The following is a 15,682-nucleotide window of genomic DNA, read 5'->3' as shown; positions in this document are numbered from 1 at the left end:
TATAGTCACATGGTTAGCCTATGTGTATCCATAACACCTCTTCGTTATTCAATCCCTCCGGGGCCTTGGATTGCAGCTCAATTACATATTTGGCCTCAATAATTCTACGTTTTTTCACTCCTCCCCTCTCTTCTTTCTGTATCTGGTCCAAACAAGAATAAATCAGTAGACCACAATTTCTGTCATGTTCTTGTTCAAAATGGTGGGCCACCGGATATTTATGGACTTTATTAGTGATCCCCCGCATATGTTCAAATATTCTCTTTTTCGTGGGGCGTGTTGTGCTTCCTAAATACTGTTTGCCACAAGGGCTAACCAAACAGTAAATCTTAAATTCAGAATTGCAATTTAATATCTTCTTTATTTTTCTCTTGTATTTCCTTCCTGAGACATTGTACTCACATGCATTTTGACTATTTTAAATGCTTCGCTTTTGACACAGGGAAAGACACCTGTTAAAGGATCACCTTCACTGGTCCTTTCTATGTAATGGCTCTGCACCAAATGATCTTTTATTGGGGAGCCTCTAATATCAGCCGGAAACGAGTCTTCTACACTACCCCAATGCAGCTCCCACCAATGTCTGTTTAACAGCCCCTCGCGGTTCTAGCTCTGCGTGCACATCTCTGCCTTCTTCAAACTGCCGGCGTCCTTAGAGTGCTTTCTGCCAACTATACTCGCTAACTTGCAGGGTCCTCCTACTCACAGTGGCTCCCACGCAGAGACTGCCCAGAACACCTTGCCCCGTGTTCGGATTTTGCTCTGCTTACACATTTCATAACCCTGCCTCCGATACTGACCCGCAATCCCGCACAAAACTCCTTCCAACCCACACTCCGTCAAATATCCTACACACACACTGCTCCTACCACTAACTGACCGTCACACATCTTCCCCAGCCCAGCACGCACTTTCCAAGCACTGTTCATCTTTCCTTGCACTGTAAGCGCTACACTGGCCCTACATGCTGTGCCCTGGATCACTGCAAAACAAACTCCAATTTAGGTTGACTTGCCTCCCTACTCTGTGTAGCATCTTTGCCACTAACTTTCTACCCAGACCTTTAAATTACCTTCCCCAAGTTCCCTACACATACAGTGTCTACCCAGGTCACGTGTATGATTTGCCTTGTTCGACACCCAAGGCACATTTTGCTCCATCCCAAATCCTCCGTGCACTGTAACATTTTCAATGTTCATTGTGCCCCTAGGGTTACCTGTTCGTGTCCCTTCCCTATGTATGCTCTCCTGCCAAGGTCCTCAACATACTTTCCCCTTGCCCATACACTACCATCAAAGTTTTCCTCTACGCTCTGGCAATCGAATTTAGGTTATTGATCTTAAATTAGGGGGTAAGTATGTGCCGCTCGTAGGCTTCAGCATTGTTGGTTCCTGCATCCACGCGTGTGTTCTGCCCTGTTCTGCCCTGCTGAGGTATTCTTGCAGCCACGGACTACGGACTTCAGGGATATTGGCCAGGACTGCGAGGCCCAGGGCGCACTGCTCCATCGTGATCGCCCGCAGCTGGAGACCTCTTCCTGACCCCTCCCCTTGAGACTATTTCTTGCCTCGCGGCCCCCGCTTTGCGGGAGCCGCTCGTAGGCTTCAGCATTGTTGGTTCCTGCATCCACGCGTGTGTTCTGCCCTGTTCTGCTCTGCTGAGGTGTTCTTGCAGCCACGGACTACGGACTTCGGGGATATTGGCCAGGACTGCGAGGCCCAGGGCACACTGCTCCATCGTGATCGCCCGCAGCTGGAGACCTCTTCCTGACCCCTCCCCTTGAGACTATTTCTTGCCTCGCGGCCCCCACTTCGCGGGGGCCGCTCGTAGGCTTCAGCATTGTTGGTTCCTGCATCCACGCGTGTGTTCTGCCCTGCTGAGGTGTTCTTGCAGCCACGGACTACGGACTTCGGGGATATTGGCCAAGACTGCGAGGCCCAGGGCGCACTGCTCCATCGTGATCGCCCGCAGCTGGAGACCTCTTCCTGACCCCTCCCCTTGAGACTATTTCTTGCCTCGCGGCCCCCGCTTCGCGGGCGCTGCTCGTAGGCTTCAGCATTGTTGGTTCCTGCATCCACGCGTGTGTTCTGCCCTGTTCTGCCCTGCTGAGGTGTTCTTGCAGCCACGGACTACGGACTTCGGGGATATTGGCCAGGACTGCGAGGCCCAGGGCGCACTGCTCCATCGTGATCGCCCGCAGCTGGAGACCTCTTCATGACCCCTCCCCTTGAGACTATTTCTTGCCTCGCGGCCCCCGCTTCGCGGGCGCTGCTCGTAGGCTTCAGCATTGTTGGTTCCTGCATCCACGCGTGTGTTCTGCCCTGGTCTGCCCTGCTGAGGTGTTCTTGCAGCCACGGACTACGGACTTCAGGGATATTGGCCAGGACTGCGAGGCCCAGGGCGCACTGCTCCATCGTGATCGGCCGCAGCTGGAGACCTCTTCCTGACCCCTCCCCTTGAGACTATTTCTTGCCTCGCGGCCCCCGCTTCGCGGGAGCCGCTCGTAGGCTTCAGCATTGTTGGTTCCTGCATCCACGCGTGTGTTCTGCCCTGTTCTGCCCTGATGAGGTGTTCTTGCTGCCACGGACTTCGGGGATATTGGCCAGGACTGCGAGGCCCAGGGCGCACTGCTCCATCGTGATCGCCCGCAGCTGGAGACCTCTTCCTGACCCCTCCCCTTGAGACTATTTCTTGCCTCGCGGCCCCCGCTTCGCGGGAGCCGCTCGTAGGCTTCAGCATTGTTGGTTCCTGCATCCACGCGTGTGTTCTGCCCTGTTCTGCCCTGCTGAGGTGTTCTTGCAGCCACGGACTACGGACTTCGGGGATATTGGCCAGGACTGCGAGGCCCAGGGCGCACTGCTCCATCGTGATCGCCCGCAGCTGGAGACCTCTTCCTGACCCCTCCCCTTGAGACTATTTCTTGCCTCGCGGCCCCCGCTTCGCGGGAGCCGCTTGTAGGCTTCAGCATTGTTGGTTCCTGCATCCACGCGTGTGTTCTGCCCTGTTCTGCCCTGCTGAGGTGTTCTTGCAGCCACGGACTACGGACTTCGGGGATATTGGCCAGGACTGCGAGGCCCAGGGCGCACTGCTCCATCGTGATCGCCCGCAGCTGGAGACCTCTTCCTGACCCCTCCCCTTGAGACTATTTCTTGCCTCGCGGCCCCCGCTTCGCGGGAGCCGCTCGTAGGCTTTAGCATTGTTGGTTCCTGCATCCACGCGTGTGTTCTGCCCTGTTCTGCCCTGCTGAGGTGTTCTTGCAGCCACGGACTACGGACTTCGGGGATATTGGCCAGGACTGCGAGGCCCAGGGCGCACTGCTCCATCGTGATCGCCCGCAGCTGGAGACCTCTTCCTGACCACCCCCCCACCTATTTAAACCACGCCCCCTCCCAGCGCGAGCAGGACGCGAGCGGGGCGCAGGCCGGGGCTAAGCCTGGGCAAAGGGTGGGCCCTCTTAGGCCCTCAGAGGCCGAGTGAGGCCGGGCTGGGCCAGGTTACTAAGGCGTTATCCCTATTCATCGACATTAGCACATCACGTTGTGGCCAATATTGTCATCATGTCCCAATGTTCTATTGATTCTGTTAATGACATGCCGGTGGGTATTTCAGTTGGTCCACTGGACTCATATTTTAAAAGGGTACTTCATGTTGAGGAAAAGGACAATCTGTTAGCCAAACGAAGGTCAGAGCGTCGACGCTCCATTGAAAATCTAAAGCTGAGGGTTCCTGAAGGCTCTACCTGTTTGGATTCCCACTGTATCAGCGCTAGTCCCAATAGTCAAATGACCCTTCCCCTCTGGTGAGCGATTTTTTCCCGCCAGGGGAGTGCGCCCCTACTTCCAGTGCCCCTACGTCACAGGATAGTCGTGAAAACTTCCCTTACTGTCCCCCGAGTACTCCCCATACCTTAAACAAACCCATTTCCTCACATGGCAAGCAGGCTAAGAAGTGTCCAAAACTCACTAAAGCGGCTAAGCCGCAAGGTCCTCCACCAAGCAAAATAAGACGTAGGAAAGGGAGAGAACCACCTAAACACAAGTTTAGCCACTCGGATTTCGGCATACAAGCACTGAAGGTTGCTAGACCTGAACCTGGGGAAGGAGTGGTAGCGCCCTCCATGCGTAACACGCCCCTCCGCCCTTCTACCGCTACCCTAGACTCTCAGGCGTTCCCTATGGTGTTACCTCCTTCCCTTGCTGCTTCCCCTGCTGAACCTGCATTGGCAAATGCTTCCCTTGCTGTCCAAACTGACGTATTGGGTCACTTGATAAAGGCTCTCATCTCACCCATAATTGAAAGTTTACTAAGAGTTGAGAAAAGACTCGCGGTCATAGATACTGCCATAAGTAGAATAACAGACTTGACTACAGGCCAAATGAAAATGACCCTTTCCAGTGCTTCAATACCCATCCCGGTGGTACCTAACCCCAATCCCCCTCCTACTAAGGTTATAGTCCAGCCCACTAATCAGCTAGCTTCTAACCAACGTAGCGTACTTCTTCCTACGTTCGTAAGTATCCCGGTTGAGTCTGTTCCCAGCGTTTTAGGGGAGGGACATGAAACTACACCTATAGGGCTCACGTGTGAAGCGAGGGAAAGATCATGTATTAATAGGCCCCTACCAAAAATAACGCCGCAAGTCGACTTGCCCCCTGAAGCAGCGCCACTGGTGGTTGTACTGACGGGGGTGCCACCTTTGGCTAACAACAAAAGTGAAGGGTATAGTCAGTTGAAAAATAAAATAACGCATTGGCTCAGTACCCATAGACCAATTAGGAGAACATCAATGGGGAGATATTGCACGTTAGGCGCCTTCCTTGGTTGGGTGGCAGAACCAAAAACATTGAAGGCGATATTGTTTTAGTAAACTTTAGAGACCCACGAGCGGTTAATCACATCCTGGATTGGTACCCAGGAAATGAAAATAACCGCATTATTCCACGTGCTTTAACATATTTCTATCCGAGATCCTTGGTGTTCCCCTCTTCCTCCTCAACTAAGCAGGCTCTATCTTACCCCAATATTATGGGAGCTTTTACATCTAGCCATTCGACACAAGACCCTTATACAACAATGGTAGCCGACTCCTCAAGGTGGAACCTTGTTCCCCCCAGACTCAACAGGAACCATACGAGGAATTGGGCTTACCCGAGGCCATTCACTCCTCTGGAGGTAGGGAATCGGTTTGAGGTCTTGAACAGCTTTGAAGATTGCGACTGAAGACTACAGGTCTCTCAGGGTTTGACGGGACGAGCTGACATGGCTAACCCTGAGACCAGTACTCGCGAGCCGCTTATTGAGAGCCCAGGGTTGGACCCAGGTTCTATGGGCTTAATTCTACCTATTGGCCAGGATTCTGGTAGGAACGCGTCCCCCACCACATCCATCTCTTGGTGCTTCAGTACTGTAGACCTCTCTCCGCAAAGCCCAATACACCAATCAGATTGCACAAAAACCCCTACTCTACACAGTTTAGATGAGATCATGGGGGTCGCTTCTGGTCTGCACGTAGTAGATAACAAGGTTATTCACATAATGTCGTGGACTGTGGCGGGGTTGCAAAGAAAGTTGGCTCTCCCTGAGTGGAACTCTCTTATTGAGCAGTTCGATGTTTGTATGTTCCAGGAGACCTGGAGCATAGTCCCAATTCACAAATCTGGATATACCACCTTTTTTTCACCTGCTCAATGTTGTGGCAGGGGTAGACCAGCCGGGGGTCTACATATCTGGATAAAAACCTCTCTGAATTGGGTTGTGACCAATTATGTCTCGGAGAGCTGGGACATCCAACATATTTCATTCGAGGGACCATCCAAGGGTAACAGGATAGATCTATTTAATATCTATGCAAGAGGGACCACGGGAGACAACACTTCAAGCACAGTTTCTATTCTAGACCAGGCTTTAGCCAATTGCTTACCCTCCTCCAAAATCATTGTGGGGGGGATTTTAACTGCACTTTTGAGCCCCTTGGTGGTGACGATCCCTTGGGTATTGAGGAGGTAGATTCTAGATGGTCCATTCCGGCTTTGTCCCTATCCCCAATAAAAAAATGGTCTTCAAAGGTAATACAGATCAACGCCTTAACCGTGGAACACAACCTTAGAGCTCTTAACGGCAGAACTCTCTCAGACCCCGACGGTGAGATGACCTTTAATAGGCTCAGTAGCCCGTCGAGAATTGATTATATTTTAATAGATGTGACACTGTGGGTTGATTTAATAGACATGGTGGTGACTCCCTCACAGGACAGTGATCACAATCCGTTATGTATGAAATTAAAATGGGGAACGCAAACTGACGTTAGGAGGTTATCCCACCAGCGGTCCACCAATGAGGTGGTCCCATTCCAGGGTAACCGCAGGTTGAAATGGGATAAGGTTAAAACACAGGTCGAGATTTTGGATAGGATTAGGGCGTTAGTAATAGATCTGACTGTAGAATTGGAGGCCCACGACCAGGGTTTTGGGTTCACCCAAAGTATGTCCCTTGCAAAGGCGTATGAGAACACAGTAGAGGAAGTTGGGAATTTTTTCTTAATCCATAACAAAAAGGGCAGAGGGGAATTCAATAAAAACATCATGACAAAACCAAGCAACCCTTGGTACTCGGCCCATTGCAAGGCAAAAAGAAAAGAGATCAGCGTAGCCCTGCATAAAAAGAGCCAACCATTAGTTAGTTTAGCAAGGAAAGAATACGCAAAGGCTCTGGAGCAGGCCAAGCGCGAGTGGGAGGAACAACATTGGCAGGATCTCAAAGCAGCTTCTAAAAGGAAGAATTCACTGCTGTTTTGGGACCTGATCAATAAAAATAGGTCGAGTAGTTCTCCCATACTAGTTAACCATATAACTAGCCAGCAATGGCATTCTCACTTTTCTGCGTTGTATAGTGGGACGGAGGTGGATTTCCATTCCCATGTTCCTGTTGCCAGGGTCCCCCCTTTACAGCCGGGGATCCCTTTTTGGCCTCCGAGGTGATGATGGCCATCAAGCATTTGTCGCCGAAGAAAGCCGCTGGCCAAGATGGGATTCCAGGAGACCTCCTATTGGAAGACCCCGAAACCTGGGCTAAATTTATCGCCCAAATAATGAACATGATTTCCAAGGGGTTCCCTGTCCCTGAATCATGGAAGGGTGCGGTGGTAATAACCGTCTTCAAGAAGGGGGCCAGAGATGATCCTGCCAACTACAGACCGATTAGTTTGATCGATGTGTTACAGAAGGTGGTTGGCAGGGTCATCATCATGAGGACTGGCACTTGGATGGAGGAAAGGCAAGTGTTGTCCCATCTACAAGCAGGGTTTCGTCAAAAGGTGGGCACGATGGACCAGGTCTACTGCTTCTTTGCGATCTATTGGAAGACAGTTACCATCAACAAAGGTAGCTTATACCTAGCTTTCATAGATCTCAGGATGGCGTTCGACCTGGTCCCTCGTGAAAGGCTGTGGGACGTTTTAGAGACGATGGGCTTCCCGGGTTACCTCTTGGGCCTTATTGTGCGGCTTCATGAGGGGAACTATGCGAGGATCAGATGGGGTACTCAAGGCCAATTGACCAATAGGATTCCTGTGAGGAGGGGTGTACGCCAGGGATGTGTAATGGCACCAACGCTGTTTTCTCTCTATGTGAATGGTGTGGTGGACCATCTGAGAGAGGATCCGGCCGATGCTCCATCCCTGGCTGGGGAAAAAATACCAACACTCCTCTTCGCGGATGACACCATCCTGATCTCCAAGACCCCGTCAGGCCTCCAAAAGCTCCTTAATCGGTTTAGCACATTTTGTACTGATAGAGGCCTTACTATTAACACTACAAAAACAAAGCTCATGGCCTTAGCACCATCTAGCAGATTTAGAAACAACTTTCTGCTTAATGGTGAGCCTCTGGAATTGGTGGATTCCTTCGATTACCTGGGTATTAGGGTCAACAATCGGATGAGCTGGAAGGATCACTTGGCCAAGATGTTGCTAAACTATAAAAGAGTTTCAGGGGCGGTTATGAGAGAACACCGGGAGTCCAGGAGTAAGCCTGTAGCACCACTTCTAGCTATTTACGAGGGCCAAGTCCTCCCGTCTGCTCTTTATGGCTCTGAACTCTGGGGGTTCGAAAACACTTCTGAGCTAGTTAGGTGTGAAAATAAGTTTTTGAGAGACGTGGTTGCCCTTCCTGCCTCTACCCCGCTAATCCCCTTAAGGGCTGATTTGGGCAGGCGCCCGCTCAAGGATTTAGTGCGCCTGCGCCCGGTGCTGTTTTGGGCTCGCTTGCGAAGAACCAGGGAGCTCCAAAAGTACGCCGCTGCCTTGTACGAACTAATTTTGCTCAACTCTAATAATAAAATCAAGTGGTTGTGCAACCTGAGACAGATGGTGGTTCATTTGGGTCTGTGTGACTCTTGGGAAAGTCAAACCCCACCGTCCAAGATAGTGATCAAACAGCTGTACTGGGACCTAGTTCAGACGGAGACCATCACCAGATGTTCAGGGGGATCCCTAACTGAGCGATTTTTGTCGTTCAAATGGATTAGGTGCTTAGAACCATTTTTGGATTATATTGAGATCCCCTTGGATAGAGCACTGTACCTTAAGGTTAGGTTCGGGATCCTCCCAGTTCATGATTTCCCTTCGGGGTGGAAAAAGCAGGTCGGCCTACTGAACCCATGCCCTGGTTGCGCAGCACCCACTGAGTCTGTGGCGCATCTCTTCTTTGCCTGCCCAGCATATAGGGTTCCCAGGAGGATTTGGCTAAAACCGCTATGTAAGGGGCTGGGCCTTAGATGCCACAAAATGGCTCTGCGGATACTCTGTACCGATACGTCTTCGATTGCTATGGTCTGCGGAGTTGCTAAATTCTTAGGTAGTGCTTGGCGGTTACGCATGAGGCGTGTCAAGGCTCTCTCTATTGCCACATAACAGCAATAGGGCTTTGGATTGGATGTTTTCTGTGTTTGATATCCTCTTTTTTATTTTTGTTTTGATGTGCTTTTGCTTAAACATTGTATTGTATTGTATTTGTCTCCTTTTATGATGAACTTTTATCGAATAAAGGATCTTATTTCTCATATAAGTAATTTCTGGTGTTGACAATAAGTGTTTCCAAATAATATTGCCATTTTGATAATATGGCAATTTCATCAAAAAATCTGATATACCTTGGATGCCTTTGCTGTATAATCTGTAATCATTCTCACTATTGGTTTTTCTTGTATTTCATTCTGCTTTCGATGTTCCTCCTTGTCTAAGAGTAACTGACCTTTGCTTGTGTCCTCAGTTTTCTTAACTGCCTTTGTGAGAACCCCCTTCGGATACGCTCTTGCTGCAAATCTTTTCAATGCACTGTCATTGGCTTTCTGACATTCTGTAGATGTGGAGCAGTTGCACTTGTTCTGCAGCAATTCTCCATACGGAGTATTTTCAATTACACTGCAAGGGAGTCAACTCCCCGCATGAAAAATTGAGTTCCCTGCTGTTGATGAAACAATATCATATATAGTGTATAGACAGTTAGATCTAGATTCATTACTTGGGTGTCATTTTTATAGCCTTCATAAAAATCTTTGTTATTAAGGGCTGGTATATATCTCCCAGCCTCTATATAGGGAACTCTCCAGATGATAAATACATAATATATATAGAGGGCAAATAAGTTCACAATATCCATCCATTGCTCGTTTTCCCCTGCCCAGGACATGTGCTTCTCCCACCAGCCCACAAACAAGTTTGTGAAGGGGGTGAAGCACATGCCCATGGCAGTACCTTGCCTCTGCTCATAAAGTTGTTATGCAAACAGAAATATATTGTTGCCAAGGCAGAATGAAATCCATTTTAATAGCATCTGATTATGTTCCTGATATTTAAGAGTTTTTTCATTCAAGTCAAATTTTATGTCTTCTAATCCCTTTTTTATGTGCTATGCATGTATGAAGGCTTTTGATGTCTAGGGTAATGAGTAGCATGTTTTCTTCCCACTGTATATTTTTAATATTTCCTAGAAAGTCTTTGGTATCTCTCACATATGAACTAAGCTTTTTTCACAAATGGAGAAAGAAAACAGTCTATATAAATCGAAGTGCCCTCTAGTTTTTGGTAGAAGCAATAGAATGCCCCAGAGGGTTTGTTGCATTTTATGTACTTTAGGTAGACGGTAGAAGGTTGGTAGTTCTGGATATTCACAGTACAGAAATTGGTAATCTCCTAGTTCCAATACTCCTTGTTCTCACTAACCTTATAGGAGCGTGTTAAGATGATGAACATTCTTCTCACACTGCATCCTTGTGATTGGCATATAGCTTTCCTTCATAGAGAATTGTCTTAGGGCTTCTTTGTGCTATTGTTCTTCATTGATTAAAGCCACACTCCCACCCTTGTCCAATGGCTTAATGATAAAGGTTTAATCATTTTTGAGATACATGATTGCCTCCCTTTGCTTTACAGAAATGTTATTTTTAATTTGATTGGGGCCTTCCAGTTGAAGTTTTTTCAACGGTTCCATTACTATACCCTGGAAAGTGTCTATAGCATCATGCGGGGTACTTGGAATATACTTGGATTTGGCTTTCATATTACTGATGCCACTTTTTTGCACAATTCCAGATTGCTCTCAATTGTACTATGTTGGTAGCACCGTCTTCCTGTGATTGAGAGTTGGAATATTCTCCTAGTTCCTGCTATAATAACAGTGTGCCCAAGTCCTTTCCTGTGATTTAATCAGTTTCCTCTGTTTGTGTTATATGCTGACGTTCCATTTTCTTAGGATATTATAAATGTCTTTTAATCAAGTTTAATTTCCTCACATATTTTTATATAAGTCAATCTAAGTTTGGGTATAGTTGAAATGTGCAGTGGGACAAAATGTTAAACCTAGCTCTAATACTTTTATTTCATCCGATGTTAGGTTTCTGTCTGATAGGTTTATCACCATTTTTTCCGTTACTCTATTTCCATTCCCTCCTGTTTGCTCCTAGTAACTCGCTGAAACAGGATGTCTTCCTCTTCCCTTTCACCCCCTTTTTGTCCTCCTTCTTTCCTTTCTGGGGGCTAGATGCATTGGATTGGTCATTGACGGGTCTCCCTTATGAGTTGGTACTCGTGAAAATAAGTCGGTGCATTTGTGGGGTCCGTTGTCTCCCCTAATCTTGTTCATTGTTCCCCTTCTGATATTTCCACTTCTGATTCTGATGTTTCTCTTTGTTTTGTCGTGGTGTGGTTTGATCCTTGATTTAATTGCATTCTCGATGCATCAAAGTTTTTCTCAAAGTCAGTGATGACACTGACCATGTAACGAGTGACGTAATATGTCAGGTCAAAAGGAGTGCACAGCGGGGGCCTAAGTTCTAGTTAAAATCAGAGAACTATGCTGAATTTCACAGTTTTTTTTAGTGAAATGTGAGTCTAACTATCACTTCCCTGTTTTTTTTTCTGGGAATTGCTAAGGGGTTTTTAATTCCATTTCCTAAATATAACATCTCTATAACTGTAGTTCTTTAAGTGATTTTTTTCAACACTTTATATGTTTTTATTTTCGACCTGTAACCTGTTGAGGTTTTATTTTTGTGAAATGAGCATCGTGCCCAAATGAATCCTACCCTGCGTATTTATCCAAAAAGAGGCCACTACCCAACTGGAGTACTTTCTACTGAATAATTAGTAAGTGCTACCCCGTTGAGTCAATGTATAGTGCACTGAGGAAATATCTCCAGTGACATTTTGTGTCTATAACTTGGCCAATTTGATTGTTGCTTGAATATCTTCAACAGATACGTTTACAAGGTGGAACTGCAAAGAAAACACAGTTGGATGATTTGTCCTTTCCTGTAGTACGTGCTTTTTTTCCTTTATCTATGGAGAAGGGGGCACTGCAGCCCCTCTCCCTGGCCAATATCAGCCCCGGGGACCCTATCCCCTGGGACCCCGCCATGTAACCCTAGGCCACCCAGTGTGCAGTGGGATTGCAGGGGAGCCTCAAGGCCTGCTGTATAAATATTTTTATAGTGTCCTGGGGAGGTGGGAGTCCTGGGGCTGTGGGGGCCACATGGGCCAACCCTTTAATTTAACTCGCTTTGCTCTGGGGAGTTGGCAGTCCTGGGGATTTCATAAGCTGTAGGAGGTGGACCCAATGTTTCCACCTCCTTTATATATTTGCCCACCCAAGGGCTCAACATTACAAAGCGCAGGAGCAAATTTTTCTTTTTTAAAAATATTTTGCGGCAGGGGATCCTGCGCATCTCCCGCTAAAGATTAAAAAAATGCTTTTTCTGCCCTGGTGACAGATACTTATAATTAGATACGTGTCTATTTATGTGATCTTGTCATGATACTATGATTTATTATTAACTTAAGGTACGTTTTATATCAGAAGGTACTCTAAAGTCCGCTTGGTCGCTGGAGAACAGTTAATTGATGAACTAGCGAATTACATGTGAGCGGAGCTGGGAGACGAGCATGAGGATATGCTCACATGTAATTCGCTAAGGTAAATCATAGTATCATGACAAGATCACATAAATAGACACGTATCTAATTATAAGTATCTGTCACCATAGTTTAACAAAGAGCTTTGCTTAACCTGTCAATATAGAAACAACTTTAGAGCTGATCTAATTTTAAGCTCTTCGTACAGCTCGCCAATCACACCCTCACTTTAAAATCAGTCAAATGACATTCACTTGATTAGAATATACATTTAACTGCATCACTCATCAAAAATATAATATTATCTGTCCACATTAAGACAGCATTGTCGTTCACAAACCTAATAGATTGTCATTCCTTTATCTGTTTTATTATCTTCATGGTTACAGATTGTATTACTTCCACTAAAATATCTCTACAAGATAAGTCACGTCCTGGCAAACGAGCACCTGACTACCAACTATTTGGTTTGCATATAAATAAACATTCCCTACCCAACAAGGAACTACAAAATAGGCAAGTAAATATCAATCTCCCTTACCATCTATTCCATATGAACACCTTTTGCAGTAACAAATACCTTATCAACTAGTCTCTAATTTCGGTATGTGTCTTTCATTATAGAAGTATTTTCTCCAAGGTTCTCCTTAGTTCACATAAATCAAAGATCAACCTCCTGCAATACATATATAAGTAAGCTTCATACTATCAATATTAGTATCTCTTTATCTTATCCTATCACAGGTGTTTTACACAATAACAATCATGAGGAAAATTTAAATATTTTAAACCCTTTTGGTGTTCTTTTACCACACACACCACTATTTCCCCTTTCCCTTCACTTATATACATCTTTCTCTTTTCTTCTTTCTTTTCTTCTCACCCTCACCCTTTCTCTCTTCTCTTTTCTTTCCTCTTTCTCTTTCTTTTCTTTCTTCCCTCTCTTTCCTATTTTTTCTATTCATGTATCACTTGAATAAAGTTACTAGTTATATTATAGAATAAATGTTGTTAGAGTAAAGAATCGTTTTTCAGACAAACTCAGCACTCTCAATCACTGTCATAGCACAGAAATGTATGTATAATAATTATTGTTTTAATTAATTCTCTAGATTTGTTGTGGTTACTCCTGACAAAGGCACCCAGTGCCGAAACGCGCGCCGTGAAGAATTCTCACTTTGCCACTATTTGTAACATATTTTGTTGATTTGTATCATTGGAAAATTCATTTTTAGTACTTATTGCTATTTTATTATATGTGATTTTATACGCCTTTTTTATTAAAACTGTGAATTGCATTTATTGTTTGTATTTTTCATTTCTGTGCTTTATTAATTTGAACTGTTAGTCTTAAACATTGCCTGGGAATTATATCTTCCATTGTGAAGAGTCAAGACACCCGTCAACTCACCTGAAGCACCCGACATCTGTGGGCATTGGTCCATCCTGCCCTCGGTCACTGGCTAGTGACCCAGACTCTGTCCACTCTGCTTTCAGGTTCCTTCCATCCTAGATCCAGGCTTGGATCTCTTCGGACACTTCTCATCTTCACGGCAGCAGCAGTTCTTTACAGGCTTCCATTGCAATCGACGACGCGACCCAACAACAAAAGACACCTATACACCCGGCTTCCCTGGGTAAGGTAACTCGAGTACTCCGGTGCTCCCGTGGGTGCTATCCCTCGAACTTCTTAAGTCCAAAAGGGTTTGGTCCTGACTCGATTCTAAGTGTCCCTAATCTTTAAATTTCCAACCGCGACATTGCCCATAGAAGCTAACGAGAACCTGTGGTTGTGTTCACACACTGCATACAGTCCCCGTGGGTCCCCTGTGTCACTACCTTGGGTGGTTTCTTGGGGTCCCAGCGATTCTACAGGCTCTAGGCCTTGTGTCTAGTTCAGTCGGGGTTCTTATACCACTTCTTTGGTATATGGTTTGGTACGCCCCTAGGGCCCAAACATGTATTTGTGCTATTACTGTTGATTGCTAACTTGCAACTTAAGTACTTCAAACTCCAGTCTCATAAAGAGACTAGAGGGGTGTGTTTTATCCTAAATACATATATTTTGAATATATACCTGGTGTGGTTGTCCTTTCATTTGATCATTCAGGAGATTATAGACTGGTAAAACAAGCTGCTTTACATTCCTTCAAGACTTAGCCTGAAGGCTGCTCTCCATAGCTAGCACTAGGATAGCTCTCAATAAAGGTTGTCTTTAACCAATTCACCATAAGGGGTTGTTTGGACTGATACAAGGTGCCCACTAAAGCTAGTGGACAGCATATATCAGGCCACCTTCTCACAATGGTATGCCCACTTCTCTTTTAAAAAAAATAAAAATTGTGGGACTTGGGTGAAGTCCAAAGATGGTTAGCAATGCTTCCTTGTTGAAGTGTTGGAATCCAATCAGATGTAAGAACAAGGCCTGTCGGATCCTTGGAAGATTTGCATCCGCACATATGCTAATTTTGATTTGCCTTAATAATTCCCAAACTACTGAAAGGATATACAGTGAGTTACAAAAAGGTTTAATTATGGACCTACAGGTACCTTTCTGCCAAATTGTGTGTTATTCTGTTTAGGTAGTCGTGTCCTAAATTGCTAGGGGAATTAACATGGAAAATGCATGGTTTTTTTTACCCGTAATTTTTCTTAGCCCCGCTTGATGGACCGCCCCAAAACTATTCATGCACACCAGATATCACTGGGGCACTTTTACTGAAAAATTATGTTAGGATTCATCAACCAGCGCCAAAGATATAGGCAAGTAAAAAAATGCTTTTTCTATGGAAACTTGGTTGTAACTAAAACTACCTACTGGAGACCACCTCGTACTCCTGTCTACCTAAGCAGTACTGACAGCTTTTCTCATCAAAATGCAAAATGCAAAAAACAATCTTTGAGTAGTGCCAAACTCATTAGCACTGCCTTACTACCTAATCTCACTACTTGAAAAGAAACACATGTTTGGTGTCTTGCGCAACCTCTCACAACGCTTTTGATACTCACCCCCATATTATTTACACAATCAATACCAGGATTCCTGCTCTACTCCCTCACCACTGACAAAAAGCACAAACTTTGTAGCTCAGATCCAATGAAAGTGATGTGTTACTATATCTCTTCGAAGTCACTTCCAACAATACACCGACTAACATGTTAGAAGTAGGAAAAGGTGAGTGTAATAAGAGAGTAAACACACAGACACTGGATATTGCCACTCTGATTTTTCCTTCAGCAAGCTATTGTCTTTAACTGGAGGAGGGTTGAGCTTTA

Source organism: Triturus cristatus, chromosome 8, assembly GCF_964204655.1.
Source record: "Triturus cristatus chromosome 8, aTriCri1.1, whole genome shotgun sequence".
Taxonomy (NCBI): domain Eukaryota; kingdom Metazoa; phylum Chordata; class Amphibia; order Caudata; family Salamandridae; genus Triturus; species Triturus cristatus.
The sequence above is the reverse complement of the archived record's forward strand: the minus strand, read 5'-3'. Positions refer to the sequence as shown.